At 32.6% G+C, this 25,875-nt stretch overlaps 1 protein-coding gene across 1 annotated transcript in view; it reads right to left on the reverse strand.

Annotated features, from left to right (window-relative positions):
- ChT (choline transporter) overlaps positions 1-25,875 on the reverse strand; it is a 96,622-nt gene that overhangs the window by 11,991 nt on the left and 58,756 nt on the right. The gene's annotated exons all lie outside the window — the stretch shown is intronic.

The following is a 25,875-nucleotide window of genomic DNA, read 5'->3' on the forward strand; positions in this document are numbered from 1 at the left end:
TGAAAGGGCAGAGCACTCGCCCGAAAAGTGAATGATGTGAATTCAAATCCCACTCGATCCAACTTTTATTTAAATATTTTTTTCCAATAAGTGTCTCTAAATGCAATCAAAAAAAATATTTTTAAGATAATATGTGGAAGTTTATAAAAACTCTGCTGAGAAAAATTTACAGTGAAAACATATTTCAGTGTTATTATAATATTTAGGCTATCTAATGATTTTACTTTTTTATTAGAATATATACTTATTTACTATAACTACTAGTATTTAACATCTCTCATTTAATAGACTTGTTCCAACTTACATGTATAATGTAGTTTTAACGATGTATTTCCTTTCAAACCTTAATCTATAATCTGTAGTAGATAAAACCTAATAATTTGTATTGTTCCTTGAATTCAATCAATAATCCCTATCACTAATGACTGATAATAAATAAATTATTACTTAAAAACTGATTTAATTAGGATTTTTTCCCTAACAATAATGACAACACTGGCTATATTTTTTACTCGACATATTGTAGCGATCCGGTTTCCGCTTTCATACTATGAACGAACAGTAGATCAAAAGGTTATTTTTTCATCGAGCATCGACCAAAAAAAAATACTTTTTTTTAAGTCATGCCTAAAACGAATTGCTGATAAAGTTATTTGATCCATTGGAGACGGAGTGAATTTTTCATGATCACTTAAAAAGGCACACTGATTAAGTTGATATAACTCGTTTATTATTCATTTAATTCAACTAATTTTTTTTAAATATTTTAGATACCCAATTCTTCTATTGTATATTTTGCCCCACGATAGCCGCGCGGCTTAAGCGTCGGCCTATAGTGTCGTGTGTTCTAGGTTCGAATCCTAGGTCTGGAAAATACACATATTGTTTTTTTTAATTTGTATATGAGTCAGAGTATGGACCTAATAGGTTGAGCAAGTGGCTGACATCCATTTTTCGTAAAACAAAAATCTGTTAATCAAGAAAACATGTCGAAGTGTAGATTTTTATGTTTTTTTAGCCATTTATATACAAAATGACATATATGAAATGTTCATGATAGAAGTCAATGATAAAAAGAATATTATGCTAAAACTGAAAATAAATATAATACTCCTCAAAATATTTAGAAGATGGAGGGCCATTATATGTTTTTTACTCTCTCAAACACCTCATACCCACAAAATGATCATTATTTTTACAAATTTAAATAAAAAAAGATTTTACAATACTTCAAAAATATATCGGACTCTATATAACTAACATCATAATATAAGAGCTACGTCTATTATTAATTAATTTCAATTAAAAAATATATATGATTAAAATTGTTTAATTTTCACCATGTCCTGGCATCGATTGTTTCCAATGGATTAAGTAAATAAATTCCAGCATTTTTTATAAAACAAATAAGCTGGTTGCGATACAACAATGCAATTTTCTCAAGCTTGATTGAAACCTAAGGTAGTAACGCTGGACACTGGACCTACTCAAATAAGAAAATGCTGATCTATATCTATCCAATAACCAAACTACTGAATTATTATAACAAGGAAAATAATACTTACTTTTCGGAAATACCATTTGGTAGCAATTTCGGATTTTGAATGTTTAAATATAGAATAATAATTCTCTATTCTCCACTTTAGTATATATTATGTAATACTTTCCATATAGAATGTTATTTTATGTATACTTTCGTGGGTTCCGTGCTCATTTATGAAAATGGAAATGTATTTTTAACATCCCTTATTAGTTACGCTCCGAATTCACATATTATAAATTAATATTAAACACCCTACCCACTAACTTTAAGTTAACGTACCCAATGTATTGTTATCAGTGTGTGTTTTTTTTGTATACTCTCTCTAGAATACAAAATATTTTACGAATAATATAAAATGAATATTTTACTGTTCGGTACACTACGTACCTAAATCATTTTGTACATCATATGTTATTTTTAAATTATGTAAAAATCATTGAATCTATATGGCATGAATCAAAAACTTGGGCACCAAGATGAATGCAAAAAATATATATACTTACTACAATCAAGCGAATGAACACGGCCATGATTATTTATATATTTAAAAAAAACATTATGTTCATAACAAATTATTAATTGACGACGTTAACATTACATTACAATTTAAAAGATACTCACCATAATAAAACTAATTATAATATTTAAAGCAAAAATTAATCTCAAAGGTGAGAAAACTTTTATTAACTATCGTTAAATAATAAAAAAAAATGTGACGTACGTCATTGTAAATATCTATGTTTCCAGGGAGTACATTGACTAGTCTCAAAGCTTTCGCTATTGATGACTGATAAACCTTTCACGAATAAACAGTTTTACCTCACCAAATATGTAGGTAATGGAGAGGTAAATCTCTATATATATAAAAATCTCGTGTCACGATGTTTGTGGTCGAACTCCTCCGAAATGGCTCGACCGATTTTTATGATTTTTTTAATGTATATTTGTTAGATATTAGAATAGGTCAACAAGTATATTTCATACCGCTAGGTGATTAGGGTATCTCTATCCAGAAAAATTTTCTTTTATTTTTTTGACAATTTTTTTTTTGTATTTTTTTTATTATTTGGCATAAAAAAATACTTATAAGCCCAAATTTTCACTTTCCTACCCCTACCCTCCCATTTTTTAATCGCGATTTTATTATTTTTGTATGAACAAATTTAACCGTCGTTCGTATTTCAAACAGAACGAAATTATTTATGTTGTTAAATGACAGATGGCGCTACGTCCGAGAAGAATTCAAGAGAAGCGTCGCGTCATTTTGACATTTCATCCGGCATATCACAACGCAGTGCGTGCAAAACTTTGTACGATTTATTTTAATTTATCTATTTTTATGTGCGTGTATTACAGTGCACAATGCTAGCAAGACGCAAGGGGGGCCATTTGGGCCGTCGAACGAATAAAGCAACACACATGCAAAATAGTAGAGCAGAAAGAACAGACGAACAAATCCAACAAGATAACAAAAACATGCGTGTAAGCATGTCGCAATTGCGTGCATCTCAATCACAAGAGGCACGAGCTGAACGAAATCAACAACGACAATTGGAATGGAGCCAAGCGCGCCGGTTCGTAGTTAACACACGCAGAGCAAATGACCGACAACGCCAACAAATACATCGAACATTTACATCCGCTTCGTTCCTTCGTCTCGCATTCGAGAACGAGCCAGATATTGAATATACTGCTCATCCGAAAGTGCTGATTGGTGCTATGGACAAAGAATGGCCCCATTGTCATGCGCTCAAATTCAAACATGAGTCAGCCAGGATGTGTTGCGCATCAGGAAAAGTGCAACTATCAGAAATTGAGATACCACTAGAACCATTGAAAGGCTTGCTCATCGGCACGGTTCCAGATTCAAACCTGTTCCTGAAGTCCATTCTCACATTCAATTCATGCTTCCAAATGACTTCGTTCGTGAACTATTTGAACAACAGAAATAGTTCACAATACTGCGGCAAATGGTCAACAATTCCATTCTACGTTCAAAATCAAAGGCCAAGTATACCACAAAGTAGGCTCATTGCTGCCAATGCCAAACGAACCACATAAATTTTTACAAATCTACTTCATGGGCGGTGAGGACATCAATTATGTGGATGCACGTTGCGGCTACAATAACCTCAATTTGCCTAATGCCAGGCACATCGTCGGCGAACTGGACGCCCTGTTAAATGAGCACAATGAATTATTGAAATTCTTCAAAGCACACATGCACGAATTGCAAAGTGACAATCACGCTATTGTCATCAATCCTGATAAAACACCAGCTGGAGAGCACGTGCGTCGATTCAATGCGCCTGTTGTTGACGACATTTTGGAATCATGGTTGGCGACCGCACATCGACGCGAGAAATCGTGATTCGAAGAAGAAACAATAATCTGGAGTTCATCGCTGGCACACACCGTTCATACGACGCTCTCCAATATCCGCTAATTTTCTGGAAGGGACATGACGGATATCGCATAAACATTAAACAACGAGATCCTGTCACAGGTAATTCATTCATTATGAACATCATTACTCATTTTGAATTGAGAAAATGAATGGTTGATGTTTTTTATTGTTTTTATCGGCGGTCATCGTCTACAGCGCTCTATTCCTCTTTCTATCATAGATCCCATCCCCACACACTTACGATACATTCGTTATTTTTTATTTAACAACCAAAATATTCACTAGAAATAATTTATATGGCAGAACAACGTTTGCCGGATCAGCTAGTATATATATTTTTAATCCAGGGTTGGAAACCACCACTCGTGAGGTTTAAACATGAGTAAAAGCGAGCATGCTTTGAATAAATATATTTTTTTCTACCATGTCCAATCCGAACAAGATCATATGGGCCTCCATGGAGTGAAGGTTTGTATCAAAAGATTTTGTTTTTACGAGAAATGGATATCAGGCATTTGCTCAACCTATTATATAGTCAGAATATAGTCGTTTGAAGAATCAATATCGAAGGAAAATTATATATGTGTTCAAATAATGACTTATAGTTATTGTTCTAACATTCCAAGGTCGACTATTAGTCAACCTATTATTGCAGTGAATGACAAATTACGATGGTAGTGTTAGTTATTGATTATCTTCGAATGCAATACGGTAATCTGTCCGCAATAAATGAAGATTTTCATTTCGCTCAAATATCCACCATGTATTTAAATATACAACAATCATAATTTTCTACAAACAGTTGCATTATTGCTAGATATTAACAATTAAATTCGTCGTTGTTAAGACGATACAGTCAGATCAGTGAAACGGCAAATAATTTTCAACTATAGGCGCGACGAAATTTTGGACTCGCTAAAGAAAAGCGAAAAGCGAAGGTCGAGGTGTGAATACGTCAATTTGTTTCGTGATGGCGACGGGGGTATTAATTCTTAAATCGTGTAAAGTTGACTAAAAAATTACCCATTTACTTGAAAAAGAAAACATGTCAATGAATATATTATTATTGTTACTAATAGAACATACGTTAAAGTGCCCACCACCACCCGTCATATATGCACAGCCGTGGATATGCACGGCCGCTTTCTATGACGCTTTAAACGTGTCTGAAAGAAGTGATTTTAAGTGCTCATTCCGTCCCGAGGGGGATCCGCACGGGACTGATGCTGCTACCATGCACCGTAGTGCTTAAAGAAGAAAGTTAAGAAAGAAATTTTGTTACTAATAGAACAATAAACAGAACATTAAATGGACGCATTTTGAATTTATATAACAAATTATATATCGTTCGGCATGCGTCATTTGCACCCGCAACCCGCAATCCGCGCATCGAGTAGCCACGATCTTTTTAGACCATGCCTCAACTGAGGTATAGCCTTAAGTAGGATCCCTGTACCTTAATTGTTAAAGCACACTGGCGCAAATCCAGTGGTTACAGTCCGATCTGACGTCGTATTTTTTTTTTAAAAGATTTTTTCTTGTAAGTATATATTTGAAGTGTTTAAAAGTTATGTATATTAAATAATATATAGAATTGAATATTCATAATTTGAAAACATCTCACGCACTACACACACTAGTTTGAAGAAAAAAATACGACACCCGATGGGATTTGAACCTGTATCTGCTGGATTTGCGCCAGTATATTTTTCCAATTAAACAACGGCATCTTAGTTAATTACAACAATTTTAACTAGTAGTTGTTATATGAAATGCTTATCGAATCGCGTTATAATGTTGGCTATCGGTTTTAGTATATTAAATTAAGGTAGGTATCTATTAATTCCTTAATTACTTATTATTCGTTGAATAAAAAATAGTCTATTAAAATATATATAACGTTACATTCTCAAATCTTGTGAATAATTCATTGAATAGAAGAAATTGTTTATTCTTAATATCGTATACCTACCCATTATCAAAATTAATTGGATTGATATGATTCTAAGGCTGTTCCAAATTGCGTAGATTATTCTATATAATTCAACATTCTTGTCAAATACGACTACCTTTCAACGAACTAATATGTTTTATTATTTATTATTTTATTAATTTAGCAACTATGTCTATAATCATATGAGCAATTGCATAATTTTCATATATATAAATATATATGATAGAGGATTTTAAGTGACTGCATGATTCATGAAACGTGAGACGCTATTTTACGTTAGAATACATTATTCTATAATGAGAAATGAAACCTTTACATTAGGATTTTAATATATTAAGGTATTATACACTAAATTATAGTCTGAATACCGTATGTACCCATTATTAATATACTTATAATTTACGTACATAGTATTGCCATTACAAAAATACTTCGACTAGACGTTTTTCTAGAAATTGAATTTATGGTAACTTAGTAAAATCTTGACAAAGATCTCAGTGCAGTACATAGACGTAAATATCAATGTTTCTCAACTTAATATGTTACTAAAACTATGTCGTGCAATATTTTAATAACACTTGTCCATCAATCATGTGGAAATAATGCGTTTGTATTTGACTATAAAACTAATCACTCTCATTCTGGGAAATAATAGCGAGCGTGGTTTACTTTGGCAAGTTGCAGTCTTGTGTAATTAGGTATATTTCAACCATCAAACGACTGAAAGTAATATATATTTTTTTAGAAATACCGAGAACTAAAGAAACCCGCCACGCGTGTGCGACAACACGAATATGGACCCTCTAAACTAAACCAACCCGCCCCCCACCATACTCTGTCTTAACCGAGCGTGTCATGAGGCCCTACGTTTGGATATGTAGCATCATCAGTTTTTTACGCCTGGGAATGTCTGAAGAGCAGATACCCAAGTCTTCTCAAGCTATCGAGTGAGCTTAGACTGAGAATGAAAGACGTAATTTAATAATAATTACAAGATAAAAAGAACTTTTTATATACCACGTTTTTTAATTTTCTGTTGAATCATATAAACTTGACAATTATTTATGTATTAAGATGTGATGTGATACCAATTGGCATCACCAATGGCAGGTCAGTTCTGCTCCTCGGGAGAACAAATAACTGATGCTCCCGATTTCTAAGATAGTTATCAGGGACACACAAGTCAATACTACCACGAATGGCAGATTTCTCATTTACACCACGTATAAGTCGAAAAAAATAGGTAAATAAACTAGAATGTAGGCATAAGTTGTACTGCCAAAACCAACATAAAAGCTACGTTAAGACTATTTTAAATTCTCCGTAGCAAAATGTAGCTGATAGTTTTTCCATGGTTGTTTTAATTTAATTTATTTAAAATCTTTGTCAGTCATTTCCCGGTTCACTATCTGGCACTTTGCATTCGCTCGCCGCATCTCAAAACTGCAATAGGCATGTACCAGGCGCATCACTTTATTGCTTGCATACTGCACTCCATAAAAGGAACGCGAAAAATGTGCAACAAAAGGAATGACGCTTGCTATAACATAGTAAATGTTCTCATTGCAGAGGTAATAAATTAATTTAAAATATATATTAGCGTAGCACATTTACGTATACAAACGAAGTGGTGCGATGGAAAAATATAACGTCACGTCGTGTTAAATATTACATGAATGTACCGCCCCTGAACAATGTGTGCTTTTTTTCAGGTTTTGAGTTAAAATTTTATTTGATCTTTTTTCTTCCTTGACCATGTTCGCCCCTTACCTGGAGCATATGGACACCACACGACGCCTCCAAGAATCCCTGTCGTTCGCCAGTCATTAGTGGGTCTATTCTGTACTTATCGACCGCTAAAGTGATAAAGTGATAGATATTATCAAACTTAGGGTAGGTTTGTATCAAAGTATTAGCACTTATTGTAACAATTACAATACGTTGGTTGTAAATGTTACAATAAGCGTTACATTTTAACAGCGCCTCTCTTGTTGCTGTTAAAATATAGCACTTATTGCAACAATACAACCAACTTATTGTATTTGTTAAAATAAGTGCTAACACTTTGATACAAACCTACCCTAAGTTTGATAATATCTATCATTTTATCACTTTAGCGGTCGATAAGTATAGAATAGACCCACTGGTCATACCAGCATTTCGTAGCTCCGCCGTATACACTCTATAGATAGTATTGAGCTGCCTTCCAGGAGGCCGTAATCAGGTTGGCTTGAAGAACATCTTTCAGTATGTATAAACATTATTACAAAGGTACGTATTAAATTTATTTAAAATCTATTCCAACATTTAAGTCTACAGACGATATGATGCGATGGAAAATAATACGACCACATGTCGAATAGAATCTTGCATACATACTCTCATCGGATAAAGATTCAAGTGTGCCCCCCTGAACAATGGGTATTTATCTGGTTTCAAACTAACTAAAATGTTATGTGTATAAATGACACGTGCGGTCTGAAGCCTCGTCGTGTCATATTTTTTTGCCATAATAACCCATCCTTGTCACACCGGAGACATAAGGCCTACCGCGGTCAATACATATTTGTCTAAAAAAAATATTTCTAAAAGCTGGTGGTACCAGATTATTGCCAATTTGGGATTAGGTACCCACAAAGACGAACGTGTTCTTTGGGGCGAGTCTGAATGAAACTTATAATTATCACCATCAGCACTGTGGCTTAAAAACCCAGAGTGGGTCCTAGCCCTGTCTAAACCAAACTATAATAGATTAAAAATATTATTCTATCTATAAAATATCCAAAATGATTGAATGGCATAATTTTTGATATTTTATAGATATCTATACGAGTATTTTTTGACTATTATCTATTATGGCTCGGTTTTCGCAGGGTTTAATTTAATTTTAAAAACTCACCAACATCATCTGCAAATTGTAGTCTTAGTTCAATGAAAACAAATACGTATAACAGACAAAGTTTTGTGTGCACTATTTATGTCGGATCTTAACAGCCTTCCTCCACGCTTCGCCACTGGCTAAACCTTCGTTCACCTCAATTTGAAGTGCCACCAAATAAATGTTATAATTAAAATTTCAATCAGAAGCGTTGAACAGGCCTGGCTGACGATCGCTGTGCATCAATACGTACAATGTTCGTGCGCATCTTTCACTCCAGAATACAAAGTGTTACTTATTATTTTCCTTCAAAGTAAATCATGATTGATTAGTTGGACATGTTCAAATAAAATGTCACCTACCAACGGCTAAGAATCAATTAACCTGGTTATCCATATTCGTGTCAAAAAATGATTTCATCGCAGTATCATCATTATTCAAATGCAATTGCAACAGATGCAGTAAAATGCATTGGGTTGCCTAACATGACACGATTTCAAACAATTAATATTTAAATCTCAATATTAGAATTTTTACTAACATTATATTATTAGGCGGTTCTCGTGGTACATTGCGTAAGGCGCTGGCCTTCCACCCGAGAGTTCTGGGTTCGATTCTCAGGGAGGACACAGTATTAATGTGTTTTTCTCAAAGCCTGGGTTTTTATGATTGTTCAAAATCACCAACAACCACCATATACGAAAAAACAAGGACATAGTTATTAATAATTCAAATAATATAATATATATATTATTATTCCCTTCACTTGGACTAAATACTGACAATGAGTGAGTTATTTTTACTTTTAATAATATCACGGGTTCGGGGCAATTGAGTATTATACCGGGTCCACACTGGCAACATGTCGCGCGACAACCTCGTTAAATTTTACGATAATTATCATACTTATCATAAAATTTAACGAGGTTGTCGCGCGACATGTTGCCAGTGTGAACCCGGCATTAGGTATATTATCCTTTACACGCAAGATATGAAGACATGACATAAACTTTGATTAAAGTAACGAAAAGGTTGAAATTTTATATTATATTTTATACACTAGTTTTTACGTCCCGTATAGTGGTTCCCAATCTTTTACGAGTCATGGATGGCATGCTATTCAAATGGGAATAATATATTCACATAATTATATTGACAGTTTTCACACAGTGCCGACCATAATGAAAAATATGAAATTCACATCGGAAATGGGTGGTTTCACAAATGATCGACCACTTTTAAATGGTAGATTTTCACTACATATGGAAAGAAATAATTCTCACTTGTCAATAGATTCCTATAACACTAAAAATGAATACGTATAGACGGGTAATATACGACGGTCATCCAAGAATTAAAGACCTTTGTTAATTTTTGGCGACGTGAATTTAAATCTACCATTTAAAAGTTGTCGATCATTTGTGGAACCACCCATTTCCGATGTGAATTTCATATTTTTAATTATTGTCGGCACTGTGTGAAAACTGTCAATATAACTACAGTATAACCCCTATTTTACGTTTTTTAAGGGACTGGAAAAAAAACCTAATTGGAAGGAAAATGTAAAAGGGGGGTATTGAAAAAAAGATCATTAAAATTTTATGTTTCTAAAAAAATAACGTTTTATTAAAAAACAACATTCAATTTAAATTTTTATTGAAAAAATCATGTACATATGTATATTAGTTTGTTGCATTTTTGTTTTTTTGTTATGTAATTCTCTTTCAAGACTATATAAACATTTAAAAGTGTCATCTTGGATATCAGCAAAGTTTGTAAAGTAGGTTTTTAAACCCTCGGTGAACCTCATTGCTTCTTCTTTTGTTGGAATATCAACCTCGTCTTCATCAGACAGTTCTTCAGAAGCGCGCGTAACTTGCATATTTTGAATATTTCCGAGGTAAATAACGGGAAAGAAAAACGTAAATGCGGGTATTAAATGTACTGAAATACATCGGGACCGAAAAAATTACACGCAATTGCCGGGAAAACGTGAATACCGGGCACGTAAAAACGAGGTTATGTATGTGAATATATTATTCCCATTTGAATAGCAGGCCATGACTCGTAAAAGATTGGGAACCACTATACGGGACGTAAAAACTAGTGTTCACCCGGTTCGTATGCCTGCATAAGAAGACCACTGACATTACTCAGTAATGTGAAATATTATCCATGAACGAAAGTGTTAAATTCCTTGAAATCGTTCACGATTACTGAATATTATAATTATATAATTACAATAATTATATAATAATATTCACAACAACTAAGCCACAAAATGTAATACACTTAATATCATGTAACTTCATGTCTATAATCTATATGTAATAACAGTATTTAAATATAATTTTAGATTCAAAGGTTCTTATAATAGTACAAATTGCATGTAGGTACGTAGGTTAGTAGGTACCTATACGTGGACGCGTATTATATATTATAATTTTCGTAAAATACATCGATTGCTAGTTTGATGTACTAAATATAATAAGACACACTATAATAGTCAGGCTGTGATACGAAACTGTAAACTTCGATGGTAGTACTAGTAAGCATTCATACGTCTTCGAATGCAATATGGTAATCTGTTTATTGAAAATAATAAATTATTGTTGCATTCTTCTTCTTATTGTGCCATCCCCTAGCGGAGGTCGGCCACCATCAAGGCGATCTTATCTTTGTCGTCTGCTACCCGGAACAGTTCGGTGGAGCTGCACTTGTACCAATCACGGAGGTTCTTAAGCCACGAAATGCGGCGCCGTCCTCTGCTACGCTTCCCATTGATCTTTCCTTGAATGACAAGTTGGGGAATGCTGTATTTTTGTCCTCTCATAATGTGGCCGAGGTACTGTAGTTTCCTGGTTTTGATACTACGTATAACTTCTCGGTCCTTCCCCATTCGATTGAGAACTTCAACATATCGTCGCTATAGGATTGGTTTCCCGAATATCCGTTTTTGTCGAAGTCGACCTTTTAATACAGAAAGTTTTTTTGTATCTAATTGGAGTAGAACCATCCCTTTCTTTAAATTACTTTGTAATGGTAATGAATACATCATTCATATGTTGTAAAAATAACAATTTAAATATCTCCATGTATTTAAATATAGGATTATGAAATTTGTTTTTCGTCTACTGAACATTTGGTCTATTCGGGAAACCAATCCTACAGCGACGATATGTCACCCGGTCAGTCCAAGGAATTTTGAGGATGCGTCTATACAGCCACATCTCGAAAGCTTCAAGTCTCCGTGACATCTCTTGTTGCATAATTTTGAAATAAATTGTAATAATTTGAACGAAATATGCAAGAGTTACCTCATTGCATTCGAATATAATCAATGACCAGCACCACCATCATAATTCGCAATTCATTGCCACGGCCTGAATATATATGGCCTCGTAATTTTGTTGCAAAGTTAAAAGTTGCAATAATCACACATTTTAATGCAATGGCACGCGATATCGTCTTCATGAAATATGATAACAAAAGGTTGAGAGATGGGTAGGTATACAGAATTAAGAAATATACTGTTTTATATCAATGCGATGTATGAGACAACGGTTGGATCTAGGCGCGCGTCTCTCTAGACGACATGATTTTTTGAAAGTGCAATATTTTCATCTTAGTTGTGTAAGTTTTATCAACATTTGTCTTGTAGTTCTAGTTAAAAGTTAGTTAACTAATAAACTATTTCTTGTGATATCATAAAAATAGGTAGGTAGTCAATACGCTAATCAAAAGACAAATATTTCGAAATCACAGAGAAACAGTTAAATTTTATTAATAGTGTAAATTTCATGATGAATTAGATTATTATTCAAAAATAAAAGCCTACTTTATAAATTGGCGACTAAGAAATCAATAAAATTCTATGCAATGGTATTTTGCATACTGTATACTATACTGATTCGGTGGATAAATGCAGTTACCTCGTTATAAAGATTAAAGTACATTTTACATCTGAAATAATGAATTTGTCATCGTCATAGATGAGGGCATTTTCATTGCATCAGTGTCAACTAAGTTTTGTAAATTCAGATATTTTTATTCGCACGAAACCCATTTTATAGATTAATTAGGTACAAGAATTGTCCTTTTACAACGCATAAAGCACTAGATTTTCATACCGGAGGTTCCATTTCTGATGATATCACAATACATCCATGTTTTTTCGTAAATATGGATGTTTCTGTGAAGTGTTTCACTGGATACTGAAACAATAATATTGTGCCTTTGTTGTAGTGTTAAAAATACGTAGCATTACATTAATTGTGTTTTCCCTACAGTCCAACAAAATTTATCGCCATAAATAGATACATCTTCATATTTTTCCAGCTGTAAAATTTTTTTTAAATGTAGGTACATCATTTTTACGAGCAATATTTGCGCAAATATTTTTGTATTTTTGAAAACAAATGGGTTGTTATTTAGAAATATCGTTCCCCGTGAAGAGATAAAAGATAATAATCCTAACAAAGGTGCAATTTTTTATTTATTTTTTTATCTATTCTGGGAACTCTTATTTTTCAAAAGTGTTTTCTTTTAATCATCGTTAATATTTAGTATTACGATCAAACCATCAATATGTATATTTATGTCACCATTAACATCAACCCAGGGTAGGCTTTGGCCCGCCCAAGAAACGTATCTACTCATTTCTGACTACTGCTAGCTTCTTGGATCTTTCTTCACAGTCCATTCACCGAAGATGTTAAGCATATGGCAAGCAGGCCATGCTTAGAAGCAGTGGCAAAAAAATAATTTTTGATAGTAGGTTTCGTCAGTGACGTCCCTAGACAAAATGCCGCCTCTAGGCAGCGCCAAAATGCTGCCGCATTTTTTTATTCAGTATTTTTTATCATCCTTACATGACTCCAATATCTAATAAATGTGTAGTATGGATAGTGATACCGAGAAGAATAGGGTGGAGAACTCACATGTATGCTGGCAGCGTTCTTCACGAGCATCACCTTGATTGAGGGTTGTGTGGACATCAGGACTGACAGGGTAAATTTTAACACGGATTCTTGATTTATAATCCTGCGCAGGAAGGCAATTTATTTAGACTTACACATGGGTAAACAATGGTAATTTAACAATATCAGTTACGGCAGAGATCTTAAATTAAACACGACACTGGCGTTATATTTGGGGACGCGTTTATTCACACCGGCGGTGTTGACGCCAAAGCACTTTTTCGGACGCGTGATTCGTTTCAAGGGTAGTTAAATGGATCACTATTAACGTAATAATGGTAAAAGGGGCTCACTGAATTGATAAAAAGAACTATGAACAAGCGCGGCTTGCACTTTTGTGTTGAGGAAGGTTGCGTGGACACGCCGAAGCGTGACACGAGGTACCTTCTACTTTCGCCGGGGAATTTGCACTGCCAGCAATTATCTACGACGGATCTATGGGTGATGAGACAGGAGGGAGGGGCAAAGGGATGAAACAAAAATTACGGTAAATTTTTGTTTGTCTCTCGGCAAGTTACCATTTCCTAGAAGCTGGGCTTAGGTACTCGCCCTTTTTGCCGCTGTTGAAATGTGCCGTGACGATGTTATTTCGTAAATCAGGGGTGGTGAACCCTAATTCGAAGGCGTTTGATTAGGTTGTGGATGTGTGATTTGATACTGCGGACCAGGGGTTTTTTCGTCTGGTGACAATAGGTATCACTAACAAAATATATACCTACCATTAAATCTATTTGAAATGCCATCTCTACTTCAATAGACAATATTGCGAGTCCACGGTTTCGGATACATTTAAAAATACACCTGACAACTTCTAAAACTCGCAAATGACTAGTAATAATATTTGGATAAATTAATTGGGTAAGTATGTACCTACTTATAATTCGCAAATCTGCACGTGTCATTACTGGTCATCAATGGCGTGACGTCCAAGTACAACGGAAGTAAACTAGACATCGCGACCCCGACAAAAAATACAATCCTGTTATTTTTTTATGTAAATTAATACATTTTGTTTCCAGCTGAACTTTTTAATTGAAAGATAGAAGTTTAGGTACCTATTTCTATATACTTAAGTATACCTAATGATTCTTCTCGATTTGCCGCCCTTCGAGTAACTGCCGCCCCCAAGCGACGCTCAATCTGCTTACCCTCACGGGACGTCACTGTGTTTCGTGGTAACGTATGGGCATATAAATTTATGGGTGTCGGTTCCAATCCCGGGACGGATAAATTCACATGAAGCATGTGCCTAATAGATTGAGCAAGTGGCTAAGATCCATTTCTCTTAAAAATAAAAATGTTTTACTACCAACCTCCACCCCGCTTTATTTGTCAGCTGTTGTTTCAATTAATACTTTTTATCTCTACGTGTTAAATAATATGGTGAACATTTTTATGATCGATCACTGTAACATAAAAATATAAATTGTATAATAATTGTTTTTTTTCTGAATTGAATGATTAATATGATTTATTTCATAATCTCAGAAATCCGGCACTGTACAATAAATACCTGAAGCCGGATTACTCTAATGTATGGATAAGTGGGAAAAAATGTGAATAACGCACACAATGGCCGAGCGGCTTACGCGTCGACTTTTAATGTCGTACGTCCCAGGTTCGAATTCTGGGCCTGGCAAATACACATATTATTGTTTTTCAATGTGTGTTTCTAGTCAGAGAATGGACCATATAGATTGAGTAAGTGGCTAACATCCATTTCTCTTAAAAACAATAATCTGTAAAAACAAACCTCCACCATGTGGAGGCACATATAATTTTCTTATGATGAGACGTGATCAAATATATAATATGTAATTAATTTATTATGGCCCATGCTCTTGCTTTTTCATACAAGGTGGTTAAAAGAGATAATTACATTGAGTTATTTACATATTCGCACCTGTGGTTAAGATACTAAAATTTGTTCGGGTAGAGTTTCAGGTGAAGTCTCTGGTGAGTTATGTTTCTCTATTTATTTCTTTAATTCAAAATTACTTAGATATTGTGTTGTTTAGCATTTCGTGTGGTGTCTGAAGGTGAATTTCATGATCACACAGATCTCCGAAAGTATATAGGTAATTTTCTAATATTGGGCAGTGGTTGATGACCCGCCTAATGAGACTGACGTAAATATTGAAAATTACATATTTTTAATACGTGCTTAAGCGTATCCTATATTATGTATCTACACTCACGAATCGTACTTTCTTACAACTATACCTAGAAATAACACACAATCCATTATTTTTGTGTTTCCTGTTCATTATATTGAAGGTCTGTGCAATGTATTATATTAATAGAAAGTTTGTCAGAAAACACAGGAATATTAAACAATTTGTAAATATTATTGTATAATACTGCTGCAATTTAGTGCAACATTGCCAACAATCATAAGTTAGACCAGCGACTTCCAAACTGGGAGGCGCGGAGTGTTGCAAATGGAGTTGCACAGGTTTGCAGTTTGCAAATGCATAGTTTATAATACAGCCAATAGCTATAAACTACAAAAAAAAATCTCATATAAAAGGTTGTTTGCAAACATGTCTGAAAATATGGAGGGTCATTTTATAATACCTCACTTTTATACTATCCTGAAGCGCGCTGGATATCTCGTGAAAAAATAAAATAAAAATCAAATCATAATGTTGAAATTTCAGGCAAATTTGTTTAGGAACAATAATTTTGTTGTTAAACTCGTCTATTTGGTTGAAGTTGAAATTTAAAAAAAAATAGTGAATAAATCAAGGACCACTAATGCATTCACGATTTAAAAAGATAAAGTGAAGGCATTCATAAAAAAATGGAGCTTTGGAAATCAAAATTACAAAAAAAATAAGTTCGGAATGTTTCCACTTATGATTTCTGCGCCAGATATATTGAAGCAAACAAAAATCTATTTACTGAGTTCTCGGTTAGTTTTCTTATGCACTTTTCACATTATTTTATTAAAAGTTAAAAAAAAGTCACCTGCGCTGCTTTATTACAGGCCTATTAAATATTTTAAATATGTGGTTGTGCGTTGCAATTTGATGTGATGCCTTTATGATGATTAATATACTTAAATGATAACTCCCGTGTACAATTTAGGAAACACTACATTAGAGCACCACACTGCTCTAACCTCAGCGATAGGTAGGTGGGCCCGCCAAAGATCCTGCCCTGGGGGCCCGCTTCAGGATGTGGGGCACATGATAGAATCCATTTGTCAATGAACGATTATTAATTTGGATTGACTACTATTGAAATTAATTGTGCTAATAAACAAGCACATTCATCGCATGAAAAACAAATTAATTAAAAAATAATAGAATGTAAGTAGTAAAACCTTTTATATTTATTTTTCATTTTTGTATTAGAACATTGTAGACTATTTAAAAGGGTGTCTGTATTATTTAATGAAATAAAGAGGGGGGAGGCGCCAAGATTAGATTTTTTAGGATGGGGTCGTAGTGATATAAAGTTTGGAAACCACTGAGTTAGACTAATTTAGATTTTCTTTTTTACTTGGTGGTTAAATCGTGATCTTATTTTATTTATATGTGCAGCGAAAAAGATATTTATTGTCCAAATATCCCCGCATCCAGTCGGCGGCGTCGAATGATCCTAGACCCCATAAAGATTATAAAATCAAATCAATGAAGCGGGCCAAAAAGACCTTTTGCCCTGGGGCATACCAAGTAGTAATACGGCCCTGCCTATATTATAAATAACGATGTGAAAATAATACTTAATCACAACTTAACTTGTAAAAAATAACTAATTCTCTTGTATGTAGATATTTTATGTTCGTTTGTAATAATATGGCATTAATCATGGTCTACAAAGCAAATTTTTAGGTGATGACATAATAATTAATGGCTGACTTCAGTTTTATTGATACTGTGAGAATATTAAATCAATTATTACCCGGCTCTATTGCAATAGATACCTGTGTAAAAAAAGATGATTTAAACGCTTCGACCTTGACTTCAAACAAGGCCACCGACCAGTGACGTGATATATAAGGGGTCAGCCTGATTTAAATCTGTGTAAGTGCTGTTTGGTGTAAAAACTATTAATCCGAAATTAATTATTGAATTGTCGTACTGCTAATGATAAGCTACCAAGGGCGTGCGAATTAATATGATTTAAATAATTCTCCACCCCGGCACAACTCGAAAGGGACAGAATAAAGATACCCTTTTGCCAAGATAGTAGGCACACATTTTTAATATTGTTGAAGATACGGAGTATTTATTATAACATGAAAACGCAGCATTTGGCTGCCTTACTTTATTCAAACACCTTACGTACTCGTATTAAAAAGATACAAAATGTATCAAGCTGAACAGAATTTTTCCATTATCTCCACGGTCAGACGTCAAAGTTCATAAGACGGTACAAGAGATGTCAAAATGAAGAGAAAGTCCTTATAAAGTCTCTATAATTATAATAATTATGGGTTATTATGATAAAATGAGAAAGAACGTCAAAATCTCAGCATTAGGTACCCATGTTATAAACTTGAATTACATGACCGATGTCATGTCTTCAAGTAGGATGCGATGTACTATCCAGTATTAAAACTGGCAGTAATTTACTTGGCTGAGGACACATTGGCGTTACGTTTAATTAAACAACATTTGTTAAAGAAATACTCAATTTCCTATTCGTTGTGAAAGTATTGAGCTCCATTGCACTAATCGTCAAACTGTTATACTACTATGGAGTGAGCCTACGGCACAGCTATAAGGAGAATCTACGCCAGACTCACATCTTCTCTTCCTCTTACTCGAATAAGGGCGGACGTGCTCAGCGTGTGTCAAAATGGAGCTTTTTTTCTATTTTCAAAGCATGGTCTTGGATATACCTTAAACGTTGTAGATAATCTATTTATATAATTTTGAAGCCTTATTATCCGTTATATTTATTTTAAACATTTGATGACTGCATAAAGTATTTTTATTATATAAAATAGTATTCTTTTAAACCTCTCGCTCTAATGTTTTAGAATATAGTCATATTTCAGTACATAAATGTGCAGTGGTGTTAAGATTTTTTGCATTTATTAATTTTTAAACGCATTTATAAAACCATCAGTATAATTTATATCGACATTATGTCCTTCTTCTTGAATGCCAAAAGAAATGGCGTATTTCAAAAAAACACTACCTTATTCATAGGTCAATAATTGTTATAAAGCAATCATTATTCGTAGGATGTTTATCACACTTGAATGGTTAACGACATAGCTTATAATGAGTATCTTTAGAATTATCTTCAAATGTGTTAATCTTGCCCATTTTTTGAATAATAAAATGCCCAATTCTTGTCAAATTTGGGATCACAGAGATTATCAATATAATTTTTTATCGTAAATATTTCACTACAACAATGTCGATATAAATTATACTGATGGTTTTATAAATGCGTTTAAAATTATTAAATGTAAAAAATCTTAACACCACTGCACATTTATGTACTGAAATATGACTATATTCTAAAACATTAGAGCGAGAGGTTTAAAAGAATAGGTACTATTATTTGTAATAAAAATACTTTATGCAGTCATAAAATGTTTAAAATAATTATAAAGGATAATAAGGCTTCAAAATTATATAAATAGATTATCTACAACGTTTAAGGTATGTCCAGGATCATGCTTTGAAAATAGAACAAAAGCTCCATTTTTACCTACGCTGAGCATGTCCCCCCTTAAGGTGATGTCTCTATGTAAAGTTGTTATCGAAAATTAGCTAGAAAAGTTTATTAATCGGTAAATATATATTCAAAAGTAATGAGAAAAATAAAATAAAAAATTTAAAGTCATCATGGAGTTCCATATTCCAAAAATACGTGTCAAATTCGGTACATTTGTATCGGGTGGCAAGAATGAATGACATAAGTTTAATTATCAAAATTACGATAAAAATATACGTAAATATATTACCTAGGAAAACGCTAAACGGAAATTGGAATTTATTATATCCTTATATCTTTTTTTTCAAATTTAAAAAACATCGATTTTGAGGTTAGAAAGCATGTAATTAAAATCGAAAAAACTCGGTTTGTACGCAATAACTGAGAAAAAACGGTTAGCGTTTCTATAAAAATATTATTTATTAATTTTTAGGGTAGTTATTTAAATTTAATCTTGTATTTTTGTATATTAACTAATCGATAGTAAATAAAATTAATATATGACAAGACTTTTATCGACATGTGCTGCTAAAGCGGAAATAAATCGTACCATTTTTGAAACAATACTCGCATAGATTAAAAAATACACACACATACATTGAAAATAAAGGGTCGCCAGCATATCGCCAGGTATGAAGACAAGCACTCTGTTAATTTTGCTCTGTCCATAATAACATTTTCGGTTTGCGATATTGGAGCATATGTCACAATGGACGATCATATATCAACCTCCACTTTTTGAAATAGTGTTGTGAAATTATTTCAGATATTTATTACTGTTTTGACGTACCTACCTTTTATAAAGCGATTTTAAAATAAATATAGTTTCATAATAATATAAAGAAAGCATACTTATGACACACATCAAATTTAATCTTTGTCTAGTGACTGTACAATTTCTCCATATTTATGTTAAGTGTTTAAAATGTTATAAGTAAATAAAATTCGTCTATTCACGTGGTAGTCGCAAAAATTATGAACAATATACAATGTTAAAAATAATAAGAATTGTTAAAATTTCTAGTCACAATATTAATCAAAGACAAATTAACCCGATCAAAACAGCCTCGACAAACTCCTAGTATATAGGCTATTTTCAAAATGTGTTTGCCGCTGTATCCAGGATAACCGACTTGTACCCTAACTTTAATTACATACATACTATTGTACTATACTTGGGCCATCAAACGTTCATTCCTGTCTACGGCCTTAAAATTATTATCTACGTGCCTATATAACTGTATGCCGTCCTGTCAAAAAGTGGAGGTTGATAATTTAGTATGTAGAAAATAGAAGTTATTATTGGTCTCCGTAAAATATAGGGTAAAAAATTCAGTGAATGAACACATAAGAGGTGAATTTGAAAATAAATTAAATTAAAAACGATTAAATGAACTAAGAAAATTATAACAATAGGTAGGTACAATAAATTGTGTATAACCGTGGTATTACTAATTTTATGCCGTGATGCTTTGATAGTTGAACTTTTCATAATATTTGGATCACTATTTAGTTGCTCATTTATCTGCTACATCATAAAGTCGTAAATATTGTTTTTTTTATGAAGCAATCATAAATACAAAAAATTAAGATCTACTTTTCAATCATAGTAGATGCCTAGGAATATGGTATAGGTGTTGATAATTTTTAATTATTTATTCGAGATCTTCAGGGAATTACAAAAGTCCACACCTAGAAACCACTGGGCCAATAAGGTTTCTTTTTATATCTCCAAATCCATTTCACTTACACATTTATAGGTAAAATAAATAAAACTATCTTTTATTTTATCTTGCACTGTTCTTTAAAATCGACATTAGATTTTTTCAAAGAAATAACGTTCTGTCTTTTTCTTAGAATATTATGTAATCAGTGGTGCACTTACTTCAAATTCTAAATTTTTTTCTTACGTTTTACAATTTTTTTTTTTAATTTGTCACTTATTTTGTCCTTGGGTTTGCTTATCAAGATTTGTTCGCATGTTTATTTACGTTTTTTCTTACCTCCAACTTCTTTTTTATTCAATTCGTTGCGTGTCTTACTTTATTCTTATCTCAGATATAGTTAGTTAGTTAATACAAACCGTCCACTCTGTGGAGGCCCATATGAACCCATTAGGATCGGACATGGTTGAAACGAAATGAATTGGGATGTCTATATAATATCGACTATATTGTCATAATTATAACTACAGTCGAACTCGGTTATTACAATCTCGGACATACCGAGATCTCGGATGTAATGAGGAAACAATCGTTGACATTCGGTATATGATTTTCTCAAAACATTTTTATTCACTGTTATAACGAGATACTTATCGGATATACCGAGCTAAAATACTGGTAATGTGTTGATCGTAAACAATCGTTGACATTTGGGATATGATTTTCTCCATACATTTTTATTCACTGTTATAACGAGATACTTATCGGATATACCGAGCTAAAATACTGGTAATGTGTTGATCGTTTAAAGACATTTCGACCCTAAGCAATAAAATCCGATCGGACAGGATGCCGCCGGGGACAGATTACGTTTATGACACTAGTTAAGTGTCTAATTGTTGTTTTCGCCGACAATAAAAATACCTATTCTCTGATATAACGAGTACCGCTTATAACGAGCAAATTCAGCCGGTCCAACCTTCCTAGTAATAACCAAGTACAACTGTATATTCCTTAGTTTGTTTAATAATAATTCGAATGGCATTTGTTTTGCTATTCATTTAATATCATTCTTTTATTCCACCTCTGGTAGAAATTCGATGTAATTGTCAATTGTACAAGATTAAACTCAATCTTATAAACATTTGTACTTAAATGTTCATTTACTACTAACTATGAATTTTACTGTAGAAAAATATTTATATTAATTCGTATTGACAACGTAAAAAAATCTGGTTCATTAACTGGACAGGATACCCTTTTATTGCCACTGTAAAAAAAAACTACGGTAAACAAAATGTAAAAATCATAAACACTTTAAATCAAATCAAAAGAATTGTAAATATTTTATGGGGTAAATATTAATTGTAAATATTTTTACATAGGTAAGTAAATATATAATAAATTTAAATGCATTTTTATCAAGCTTATGATTTTTAATATGTGGCGACACACAATATTTTATTTTATATTTTATTGCCATCTGGTTGCGATCGACTAAAGTTTTTAGTAACACATTTTTAGAAATTCATGGTAGATGCCTGTATATGCCTTTAGATGGCGTTGAAGTCACATTTGATCGTAAATTGAGGCAAAGAATTCGCCTTAAGGATATAGCAATGAGAATGGTTAATGCATCCCTTTCAAACTTCAATGAAATCATATTATTTCTTACAACTGAATGTACACGCTTTTCCATTTGCCAAAAACCATTACGCGATCTACGTGTTGCATATGCCTGAAATATACCATACCTAGCCCCGCGCCAAGGCATGTTGCCGCCCGAGTGTCAACCCAAATCTCTCCCCTCCCCCCCCATGTAATAATATTTTATAAATGGAAATAGTTGAAATCATTATTTAATTCTCATCAAAATATTTTTATTATGACAAATTAAGGTGTCATTTTTTACTACGATGTTTAATAATATTAACGAAAATTGCGCCGCAGTCGATTTCATGCTTTAATACTTCGATTTGCGACTCTTTCATAAGTAATATCCTTTGGTAGTACAAAACACATAGGTTCTTCATATTTTTCAGCATTAGTTTACGTAATTTAATTGAATATTTTATATTTCTAATAATGAATATTAGGTATGATAAAATGTATTTTCTGTGCATTTTGTCGCCTCTTAATTCTGCGGCAAAGGTGCATCCATGCAATGCTTTTCTATAAAACCTCCCAACCGTCCAACTGAGCACTCCACTGTGCGTGATCAATATTGACGGAATGACGGTTTGCCTGTCAGATTTAATTCTGTAATGTATATTTTGTAACACGACAAGGCTTATAATAAGACATAATATTGCTCTAATTGGATGATGTGTAGATCTATTTAAAATATATTACCTACATCTCAGATGAAAACCCTGAGGGTCTTAATTATAGATGATTAGTAAATAAAACCAGAGAGATTAAAAGTATTTTTAACCAGACCTAAATACATCTGGGCTGTTGAATCGTATACGAAAAACTAAGTTCGTTGTCTTATAATTATTAAATTCCAGGGTTTTTGCTACATTATGGCTGCTGCATTATTAAGGAATGCATTAAAATACTATAACTAAACTATAATTATTCAAAATTATAAATGACTTAATAAGGCGTAATCAAAATATATTTGAGATAAAACAGAGCACCTACTCAAAATACAACAATTATTCTGTAACTTCAGAAATACACGTATTAGGAAAAATAGAAAAAAAAAACTTTTGATCGAGTGACACTCGAACTTATATCATTCAAACTCCATCTGCTTGCTTTTCTCAATTAGGCTATCGACTCATGTGAATCATTTCTAATAACTTCACAATCTGGTGAGTTTCAATTTTTTTTTTCAAAATTTAAAATTTGTAATTTTAATCAGGAAAATTACATTACTATAGAATATAGATCCACCAGTATAAGTTTTCCGCTGAGTGGGGGCGCCACATGCTAACATTTGAGATATAATTCAATACTGTTTATACCGTGATGAGCCTAGTTCTAAATTCGAAAACCTAACGATTTATGCTAGTATATCTATAACATGGTGTATATTATATAATATATCAGTGGCGAAGACTCCATACTACGCGATTTTCCAAAGCCTACTTTCTTAAGAAAAATAATTTTAATTGCATATTAACGTATTTATATAATCACTTGAATATTTTATATTCTATAAACATAATTGAAGATCTTGGCATAAGAACAGCAAATGTCACAAAACACTTTTTTTTCAGGAGAGGGTAAAAACATAATATCTTGGTTGTCAAATTTTTTTTTATTAATTTGACAATGAGAAATTATTGAGAAACCGTATATGCACTATATGAATGTAAAAAAAATATTAAATTTATTTCGGTTAAATAGATATTTAAAAAAGAATGAGTGTGACATTTGCTGTTTTTACACAATTTTTGGACATTTGTTGTTTTTATTGCAAAATTGAAAAGATCGAAATGTAAATAGTATGATTAAAACTATAATTTTAAGAAATAAAATAAAGAATATATATTTTTGTTATTTTTAAATCATAATACATTTTCTAATAATAAGGTTTGGACATATTATTTACCTATTAACAAACGACTTAAATGTTTCTAAAAAATCAAGAATTAAATATTTGAAAAAATGTTTTAATCATGTGCGGGTTAATACTGATTAGCTTCATATTATTATTATAGATTTAATTTAATTTAATAAAACACATTTTTTAGTATCTACTTATTCCACTTTTAATAAATAAATCTGGACCGGTTTCGTCCGCCTCTGTTTTTCTGCCAACTGTTTTCAACAGTTGAAAATGTCCCTCTAAGGCGGACGAAACCTATCCATATTTATTTATTAAAAGTGGAATAAGTACTAAAAAAATATATTTTATTAAATAAAATCCTTAACACAATGGATTTCCACCATGAATTGATAGTTAACACGAAAAAAGAAAACCGATAAGCCTCGTCTGACACCTTCAACTATCAGCAAATTAAACGATACATTATTGGGTTTTGTAAATATTTAGCTAATTTTTAAATATTTTTTTATTTAGCTCCTTTCAATGGAACTAATCCACCATATTATGTTGTCAATATCCATGATAAAATATAAAAACAATCATAAGAAAACGTTATAAAAAGCAATAATTAAACGAATCAAGGATACTTTGACAGCTCAGACACTAAATTGTATGGAATGTATACTAACATTACTAACGCCGCCTGGTGATAAAAGTGTAGAACTACTGGACCTCTGGACTATTGCGGTTTTTAGAAAAGTGGCATATTTTTGAGAGCAGATTTGAGGGACTTATGATTTTTTTTAAAAATATATCTTTGCACAGTTGTATGTAATCATACACAGGGAATATAGAAATGCAATAAAATGAAAATGGAAAAAAGTGGACATTTGATGTTTTTATGCCAAGATCTTCAATTTAATTTGCCAACGACACCTGTCATATATGTAGGAATATATTATAAATAATATAGATTACAGAACAGTATACCAAAGATTTAAAACAATAAGGCAAGGCGCGCCCTGTGTCTTCAACATATTTATCGGATCATTCGTCGAGGAATGATGTTTTTTGTATGAACTTTATGTCTCGTGACCTCAGTCTGTCTATCGCATTGTATGCAATATAATAGTCTCCGATCGCGAAGCCTAAAACCTTTGCGCATTATGACTGCAGTTTTGTCCAAAATACCTAATTAATAATTAGATAATTGAAAAAATATATATCTATGGAATTTAATCACATAATTATAAGTATATAAATATAAAT

The sequence above is a fragment of the Rhyacophila brunnea genome, unplaced genomic scaffold, assembly GCF_057557595.1.
Source record: "Rhyacophila brunnea isolate RB1 unplaced genomic scaffold, BYU_Rbru_1.0 scaffold_18, whole genome shotgun sequence".
Taxonomy (NCBI): Eukaryota; Metazoa; Arthropoda; class Insecta; order Trichoptera; family Rhyacophilidae; genus Rhyacophila; species Rhyacophila brunnea.